General features: G+C 31.0%; 2 non-coding genes across 2 annotated transcripts; both read right to left on the bottom strand.

Moving 5' to 3' along the window:
• Window positions 1-9,706: 9,706 nt before the first annotated feature.
• Window positions 9,707-9,785, bottom strand: LOC114167996. Its single transcript, XR_003600594.1, has one exon. It is a non-coding gene; the product is annotated as a small nucleolar RNA R160 (small nucleolar RNA).
• Window positions 9,786-9,999: 214 nt separating this feature from the next.
• LOC114167997 lies at window positions 10,000-10,082 on the bottom strand. Its single transcript, XR_003600595.1, has one exon. It is a non-coding gene; the product is annotated as a small nucleolar RNA R160 (small nucleolar RNA).
• Between the last annotated feature and the right edge of the window lie 289 nt (window positions 10,083-10,371).

The raw sequence follows: 10,371 nt of genomic DNA, 5'->3' as shown, positions 1-10,371 counted from the left end.
GTTTGATTTTTTTCTGTGATATTCTACTTTGAAATGAATTTTAGTTTTAAACAAAACTTTTTATTTTTATGGAACATCAATCTTTCAGACTTTTGTATATGATTGGAGTGTCTCGTGTTTGAAGAAGGATTTTATGAAGAATGGGAGAAAGTACTACTCATGGGAACAAACTATTTCAGTGATCCGAAAGGAAACATCATCAACATAGAGTTTGAAGAAACTCTTCTTGTTGAGAGACAGATCCGTGCGATTCAGGAGATAATGTGATTTTACGATCTTGACGATGTGGGATATGTGTGTACTCTTTATTGTGGAGATTGATACTTTCGCTTAAGGGTGTTTGATTTGGACTGGAATGAGACTTAATACCCTGGTAGACGAAAGAATGCTCTTGCCTATAACCTTATGTCCTCACAAAGGTTTTTCCAAGCCTTCAGGGTGCAGTCCATCCCAAACGGCGTATGGAAGTCTTGTCCATTTTTATTATTATTGGTAGTGTAAATGTATACATATTGTTGCTAATATTGGCTTCCTCTTGATGCTTGTGATAGTTATTGTTAACTTTGCTCGATCAGTTCCAAATATTTTGTGAGCATGAAGTTTCCTTTAACAATCTGGTGAAATTGTATGATCCTCTGTCAAAAAAGTTTGAAATATACGTGGATACAAATGAAGTTCAGAGGATTGTAGATTTTTTTTTCCAATATGTTTTATTCTATGGGTTGAGTTTTGCTTGTCTCCTACATTTAAATCTAAACTATAAGAAAACAATGACCTCTGGAAAAGACCCAAATACCCCAACTTAAATTCCTGACACGTGTGCAAATATTTGGGCTTTTGGTCATTTTATACACTCTCGGTTACAATATTACCCATGTCTATTATACTGACACGTGTATAAAAGTTAGTCTTTTTGGTCATTTACATCATTGGATGCCTTTTAGAAGATTTTGAAATTCAAAACCCCTTCCATTCCCGCAAAGCTTTGTTCCTCTATTTTCTCTCTCCCCAAACCTTCAGTGGAGGACGATGATGAGAATGAAGGTGGTGCTGGGTTCAACTGGGTATGTTGTTCTACATTTCAACTGGATATGTTGTTTTATTTATTTTTTTTACTAAAAAACGAGTTTACGTTTGGGTTGTATGGTTTTTACTCAAAGATTCATAGGTTGCTCCTTTTTCGATCAGTGTGTTTATGGCTTTATGTCTTCTTCCATTGATGGTTATAAGATGGTTAACGTGTCCCTTGATGTAGTGGCATGGATGTGATCCCAACCTCACAATCTCACACCTTTCTCCCACAGAGAACAACCTCACAATCCCCGACCCCTCATTGGCGACGGTGGGTGATATTCTATTTTCCATTTCTTTTTTTAGTTTCTTTTGATTTTTCAAAAAAAAAAAAAAATTGGGCAGTGGGGTAAGCATAGCTCATGAAAACAACATTGTTTTGCACTTTCTATACCAAAATGGGAGTGATAATTGAAATTAGGGTTTTCTGTATAGAAGGGAAAAAATTGTGGTTGAGGATACAAGGTGCAGTTCTTAAATGTAGATTGATGTGTGTGCAAATATGTAATTTTTTATTTCAATTTTCATTTCCTGCCAAATTAGACCACATTTGATATTAGGAGAATTTTTTCTTCCTCAATTTATTCTTTTAGTTTGTTACTTTGACTTTGACTTTTGTGATGTATTTATGTTAACCAGTATTTGCAAGTTTAGGACTACAGTTAATGTAAGACTTTATGGTATTTGTCAAATATTAGGATATAATAGAATGATTTAGTAATATAATTTAAAATATATTAATAATAAATGCAATTAGATTCCTAATATTAAAAAATATAATCATATCACTATTTCTATTATACAATTTAATTATAATATATTATACATGAAATAATAAAATATAAGTGAAATTGAGTATTTTTGTTTCTTGACATATAGTAAGGTGCATGCTTTTGGGGATTATGACTTTAGGAATAATGGGTGCGTGTGTGTAGCCCAAGCTCATGCAGCAATAACCAGTGACATTCTTGGCCACAAGGAACTAAGGTTGCACATGCCAACATCAATAACACTTGCAAGACCAGGGCGTTTGTAGTGTCTCAGGCTTCAACTTGCATTTCTTGACCAAGAATTTGATGACCTTGGTTTGTAGTTATCTTTAGTCTTTTATGATGTAAATTGCTACTTTGCTACTCATAATTTTCTTAAAACTTTGCTAATTGATATGACAATTTACACATTTATTTAGAAATAGTGTATATATGCAAAGTAAATTAATTTAGTATTTGATTATTTAACAAAAAGTTGTTTTGCTTACAGTGGTCATTCATCAATGCAACAAATGTCTCTACCTCATGTCATTGCCAACTGAAGTTCATTCACTGTTTTCTACAATCCATGGTATATATTTAATGTGCTCATACCCTCACCTGACATAATTTGTGTGTTTTTTGTTGTGTATAATTTACTTCAACTTTGCAGGGTTTTCCCATTAGAGTTTGTTATTCTGCTGGCTAAATACAAAAATTTGTATTTGGGACTCAGGTTTTAGTTGGTGTGACATTTGGTATGATGTTTGATAAACACATGTAATTTTTCGAAAGCTTTGATTGTGATATAGCCAAATATCCCTGCTCAACTATACTTGAACTCCTTCAAGTTGTATTTTCGAATTCATCTTTTGTTTTGATTATTTCGAGTGCTTGAAGTTGTATTATTTAGTTTGCTAGATTAGTTGCGAAATGTATTTGCAATCTTTGTCGTTGATTTTTTTGTGTGACTGCATGAAACACAATGTTGTAAAATAGGTGTATTGAAGATGCTATAACATTTGAGGTTTAGACAATCCTTCAAGTCCATTGGGCTTTGAAGTTGGTATATATCCTTCATAAGCTTGATATTTCATTGCATGGTTTGTCACATGTCATAGGTAGCACTTCTTGCTACATGTGTACACAGGGATTTGAAGGTTATATAGGCGATTAGGGCTGGTGCCAGAACTAATCCAACAAGAATTCGCATTGCAGATCTTAAAATATATTGATGATCCATTGTCACGAGTTGTGGTGTTCCTTTATGTCTCTTTGTTATACTTGGAGGATAAGGAACTCAGTATGAAGCAAGTAATTATTTAACAAACCAACTTGGTGATGACATATGCTTTAAAGTTTTGTGAGTATAATACTTTTCAATGATTAAATTTGTAGTTGTTAGATTTAGTTTAATGGAATTCAAAAAATGATTGACAATGAGTTCCAAAAACTTGCAGGGAGAAACTATAGTCTCGAATGTGCTCTTAAACAAACAATTGGAAACTGTAGGTGTATATGTTAATTGGACTGAAAATATTTTAGCTTTATGTAATTGCCTAAAATTTTAGGAACCCTTTATTATGAACAACCTCTGTTATATCACACTTAACTATGAAAATATGTTAACCCATATTCAAAACCATGTACAGGGCGATGGAAGAAGATTGCTTCTTGATTCTTACAAGTTTATTAAATGTTAACTTATCTTTCTATTTTCATATTTTCAGGTCTAAAGTGGTGCATGCAGGTTCAATCTTGGGGTTAGGATGTGATAGTTAGTTAGTTAATTACAAAAAAATTGTGATTATAGAATTAGTTAGAAATTATATTAGAAGGAAAGATATCACTTTTACAGATTCTAAATGTGTGTTGTTTGCCATGGCTTCTACCCTTAGTTGTTATGCCATCTGCCATATATGTATACGAAGGATTTTTTGTTCACTGCCTTAGTTGTTTTTGGTCGCTGTGACGAATTTTCGAGAAGCTACTTGCAGGCCGTACGAGGAGAATACTTGCAATCGCGGTGGCTATTGCAACTTCATGCATTTGAAGAGAATTAGCAGGTAGAACTTTGATTTTTGTGTTTCTTTAGGTTCTTTTCTTTTCCTTGAAGATGGTGGTTGTTTGTTGGTTACATGTGTTTAGAGGAGCCTTCACAAATTTGGATGACACTTTATTCTGAAACTAAATTAATAGAAACACTAAGTATAAAAATCCAATTCAAAAACTAAAAGTCGCTTCATACAAACATGCTATAAAATCTAAAACTCTATTTTTGTGATGTATGTTGTATACTGGGATTTGAGACTCCAATTATTTGGAAAGCACCATAGGAGGCACAACAGAAGCAGGAGTCCTTACAGGCATCAGAGCCATGAGGAGCGGTCCCATCGTAGTCATAGTAGAAAGCACGATGATAGGGACCACCATGAGAGTCGCAGCAAGAGACACAAGAGCACGAGTCCTGCACATAGGAGAGGAAGAAGTTGAAGTCCTGGTCGGAGGAGGCACCATAGTCCAGTTAGAGATGGCAGTGAGGAGAGATGTGCCAGAATTGAGCAGTGGAACAGTGAGAAGGAAGAGCAGGATCCTGGAAACAAAACTAAAGTTGAGGACATTGACAATGGTAACAGTGGGCACTCTCTAAAGGCAAGCAAATTTCATGGGCATCAGCTTCAAGAGGAGGAACAACAATCTCCAAATGAGGCTTATTGATCTGCTTATGTTGTTATGGTTTGTGTTCTGTCCCTTTTGTTTGCCTATTCATTTAGATCTAGGCAGGATATTTCTTTCTGAAATAGACCACCCACAGGATAAATACTACTCACCACCCATTTTCCCTTGTGCAGGTGCACTTCTCTAATATATGGAATGTGTTTCCTTCTTCCTCTTTCCCTTTCTTTTACTTTTTGGATTTTCCATTATTTAGACTTGATATATAATTGCATAGGGATGTTTTGAAACTTAAATAGGTTTAGGTTATTCGTAACATTTCAGTTTTCTGAACTATGTTTTCAACAATCCTTCTGCTTTGTTTGATCACCCTATATAGTGGTAGAATGTATTAGATATACTGATCGGCTGAGTCTTCTCTTATTTCTATTGTATGTATGAAGATTAGCAAAAAGCTTATGAATATGTTATTTTTCCTGCTTTGTGTTATTCGCAAAAGTGTCTAATAATCATCTAGCCAAGAATTTCTTTTTAGGATCTGTGAGAAAAAAATGTTATACCGTCCTTCATTCCTTTTGATTTTATCAAAGGTGTTGTCATTTTTTCACACTTTCATGTTTCACAAATTTAAAGATAGCCTTGCGGCATTCTTAGCTAATATAGTCCTATAATCCTCTTTGATGATTTGAGTTTTGTAACTCTTTCCATGGTTATCATCTGTCACTAGAAAAAGGATGTTCGTTTTCTCAACGGGCTAATTATAAATATTCAACCGGTTTGGCTCCTGCATGCATGTTACACCGATGATACTGTACTATTTGATGAATAAGACGTTTCCGTCTGAAGATTAAATAAGCAGGAGTGCAATGATGATTATTTATTTAAGAGTATGAAGAAGTGACCGTCATAGTCTCTGAATTCACAATATTCACAGTATATATTCAAATAAAAAAAGTAATGTCAAAGAGTTAAGCTGAAGGAGTAAAAAAGAGTATAGGAAATCGTGAACAAATAAAGATTTTGGAATTCGGGAACATATAATGATGACTTCGTCGCGGAAGGTGCAGGATTTCAATCATGAACCTTTACTTTACAGAATATTTAGTAATTTTGTAATAATAAACAAATTCAAAAATAATAATAAATAAGTAATAAATTAGGTCCCAGTGTTGGGAAGCGGAAATCTCAGTAGCATGAAAAACATAAATTACTATTTAATACTATTTAATAGCATGTAAAACTGAAATTATTATTCAAGACCTTTTAATAGTATGAGAAACATAAATTACTATTTAAAACCATTTAATGCAATAACTTATTATGTCAATCATCTAGCTCAATGAAAACTTGCACAACTTCCATTGTAGGTTGTTTATTTCTTCCTACCCAAAACGTTTCTCTTTATTTCTCATATTTCATAAATGCAAACGAATGACATTACTAGCCATTAAATATAATGATAATTTGGTATTTTCTAACTTGCATATTTTGCAGCAGTTTGGACGAACCTCAAATTTAGCATTTACTGCATTATTACCTCGACGCCTTTTCCCTTTGCCCATGAAGTAAAGGGTGTCAAATTTTTTTAGTGTATTGGGAAAATATAAATAACCAAGATCAAGAATCACTAATGACAGTGATAAAGATTGAACAAAAACGATTTGTGAACCCTAACTATTTGACTCTCAGGATTCTATTTCAGTTCTATTACACGCACCAAAGGACCCGTGCCTAGATTATTATCTTCTTACATGGAAAAGATAAATAAAAAAGGCAAAATGGGAGGGAGAGTTTTCAAATCCCGCGCCAAGATTAAATTTTTAGGAAATGCTTTCCAAATTTAATCGACTAAGTAGTCAAGAAAATTAATTTCAATAGATACATGTTAGCATTAACTTTTCACTTGAATCTTAGGTGGTTTATTTGTTTGATCTATGTTTAATTTTCTTTTTATTTATTTTATTATTGTTAATTGTTAATGTATATTCTAATTTCCAAAATATAGAAAAAAAATAATATTAATTTTTTTAATTCAAAAATAAAAGAAAATTATTTACTTGAACCAAAACAAATGTACAAGTTTATAATTATTCTGTCAAATTTTTTTAACACAAAAATAAATGATTTTTTAATACATATCACTAATAAATTATACGTCAAATTTTTAATTTAACACAAAAATGTACAAACGCATGAATAATTAGTGATTGTAGTGTCGATTTTGCACTAATAAACTAGGAAACCAAATTCTCATATTGGAATGGAATTGAATGTTAGAGCTTTACAGTATTGTGAACTATTGTTATAAAATTTGAATTATAACAATATAATATACGTGTGTTTCATTTCATCTTAATATAACATACATGTGTTTCTATTTAAAAATTTTAACATCAATTTCATGTTATATTTATTTATACGGGACCAAATTACATAATACACATACATTTTACTTTAACAACGATCGGTGCATATCCATTTCATTTTAATGTAATATATATGTGTTTCTATTTAAAAATTTTAACATTCATTTCATGTTGTATTTATTTTGTACGAGACCCTATTACACAATATGCCTACATTTTACTCTAATAATGACCCGTCCATGCGCATTTTAATATAATATACATTGTGTTTTTATTTAAAAATTTTAACATCAATTTCATGTTGTATTTATTTTGTACGGGACCATATTACATAATATGCATACATCTTACTTAAATAATGACTCATACATATACATTTCATTTTAATATATATATATATATATATATATATATATATATATATATATATATTGGATAATCTTAATATTACCATTTTAAACACAAAAATAAAATGTGTGTACACATTAAGAGTTAACTATTATAAATTTAATGTCTACATTGATAACAACATCTGTATGTATTGTTGTTTAAAATTTTTAAAATCACTTTTATAATACTCTAACTTTTTAACAGGGACCATATCTTACAATATGTTTGCATTTTTTCATTTTTCTTTAAGTTTATTATTCATATGGACAATACTTTTGTACGGGACCAAAATTTAAAATATACTAACATTTTATTTATTTAATAATTCAAAAAAAGAAACATGTTCAAAAACATCAAATAATTAACTCAGAGGTGATGTTTACATTGATAACAATATATTGTATTTTTTTAATTTTAACCTTGAATTCATATTAAATTTTTAATAAAATTACATTTCACAGCACTTCATTCATATTTACATTACATGCTACTTTTTATAACAATAAAATATAGTAATATAAATAAATAATTCATTCAAAAATAACAAAAACAATATTAATTTTTTTAATCTAAATTATTAATAAAATGACCCAGACATATTGAAAAGACACCTGAATCTATTATTACTATACCTTGCCAACAAAATTACAATCTTCAAATTTATTCTTAAATGTAATTATTTTAATATCTAAAGCATATTTACATGTTTATATAAATTATGCTAATAATAATAATAATTTAATTTAATTTTTCATTAATATAATGTATAACATTTAAACAAAATACATACAACAACAATAACACAAAAACAAAATGAAACCCGTGCGTACGCGGGTATCATACTAGTTATGTAGGAAACAATTCCTTTCTTCACAGGATTTTCTCGGTCGAAAAAATTGAAATAGTTTATAGTAGAGATTTGGTCATCGCTTCCAACATCCAAGTTCAAGTTGGTTTTGCTAAGAAAATGTTAAGTAGTTATGATGTTCAAGTGTGTATAGATTTTGTTTATAGTTAAGTTGTTTTAACACAATTTATTTTAGTATAGTATCTCGATGCCAAGTTTTCACTAATGGACAACTACATACATTTCATTTTTCTAAGTTTTCTTAGGTAATGGAATTTCTAAAAAGCTTTTTCTTGATTCTCATCTATTTTCCATCTTAACAATGACAATATTAGTCTCAAATAACTAATTTTATTTCATTGTTCCATTTCCTTAAATAATTCGTAAATTGTAGCCGGTTGCATATTAGTTTAGACTATTGTTTCTTGAATGTAGTTTATTTTCATCTATGTGTAAGCATAAATCATAATCATTTTCTTGATAATGCAATGTTCTTTGTCCATTTTGCTTATGCATTTTAGTTTTTCGTGTGTTTATTATGTTTTCAAATGAATGTTTGTTTCTGTTAGTCAAGCTCTAATCCAATGTTGAACTCCAAGGTTCTCGAATTATGTTTTCAGTCACTATTTATGTGAGATATGTTGTTTTCGCACTTGCCCGATGTTAACACTGCGTTAGAATAGTTGCTACTGATTTGTTCTTTAGAACTTGTTTTATTCTTTAGTCTAGCATGCATTCCATTTTAAATCTCATTAGTCTACATTTCAGTTTACTCTAGTGCTTAGTTTTACCATCCTTCTGATCTTTTAGTTCTGTTTCTTATCATCCACCTCTTCATTACTTTAACTCATTACTTTAACTCTTGTTTCGTCTGATGCTTCAATTTTATTTTTATTATTTTCAATTTGGGTCAACAAGTGACAAAATAGTGACAAAATACAGACCATCATACTAATCCATTGCCGGAATAAAGTAAAAAATTTCCCACCAAAACGGTGAATCCAATCCATAACTAAACATACTAACTCAAACAAGTTTCAAGATATTGCTCGTTATGTTCTTGAACAAGCTATTTTAGTGTTTGAGATAAATATATATAGATACAAGTCCAATGAAAATTAAAAGACAGAATTGAAATCCCACATGTCCTTCCCCAGTTATACTTCACAAGTCATTATAAAGACAAATAAAGCAAAACAAAAACCAGGGAAAATATTTTTTTGTTGCACCATGCTCGTATAATCTGACAGATTATTGCAAATCAGATTAAGAATTTTGGTGCTTGTGTTTAACTCCCTTAGAATCACTATCAGGTGAGATGACATTATGCCAACATTAAATCACAAACAATTTATCAAGGCAATGTTGCAAGACTGAAAATGTACATTTTATCCGATGACTATCTAACTCGATTAAATTTCCTAATAACATCAAGATGTTCATTGGTAGCAGGATGAAAAAATGATGACAAAATGCAAAGTCTAGAGGTTTATTTCAAAAGAGAAGGGGAATGTATTTGATCCCTCTTCTCTTCACATCATCATAAAGGGAAAAATAAACCATCAATTAAAATAAGAAAACACAAATGTCAATGGCAACACAGGCATAGCAATCAGAGAACTTTGAAGACCATTATGAATGATGATTCCACATCATATTCAGATATTAAAACCTCATCACTTTGCTAGCCTTAGAAGCATTAACCGAAACCAAATCAGAATATGTAGCATCAACTGCAATATCAACAAAATAAATAAAATTCTTCGAATGATATACAACTAAAGCCAAAAAGACTTTGAAAGGTACCAAGTGCTATCCATCAAATAAAAATAACAAGACTTGAAACCCTAATTGTCACACCCATCGAACCAAACAATCTAATTACAACAACACAGAGCAAAGCAATCAGAGAACTTTGAAGACCTTATGAAACAATATATCCTCATGCCAGTATCAGACAAGTTTTGAATTCATCATTTTGCTTCGCTCATTGAATTGAACAAATCACTATAACAGAAATTATTTGGCAAAAAAAATACAAATTGGGCGAAAAACAGAACACCCAAAACCATGAATTTTGATTGCCGTGGATAAATGTTGCACCTGAAAAACCTTATCTCGTAATTTCCTTGCATCTAAACTTGGAGATGCAAAGGGCTACATGGTGCATCATATTATCAATCACTGCCAAAACCCAATGAAGTAAAATGGAACTACAGAGAAAAAAGGTACTATGGCGGCACCGTGGAAATGCAATGGTAAAGTAGAAGGT

The sequence above is a fragment of the Vigna unguiculata genome, chromosome 10, assembly GCF_004118075.2.
Source record: "Vigna unguiculata cultivar IT97K-499-35 chromosome 10, ASM411807v1, whole genome shotgun sequence".
NCBI lineage: Eukaryota > Viridiplantae > Streptophyta > Magnoliopsida > Fabales > Fabaceae > Vigna > Vigna unguiculata.
Note: the sequence above shows the minus strand (reverse complement) of the source record. Positions and strands in the feature narration are given on the sequence as shown.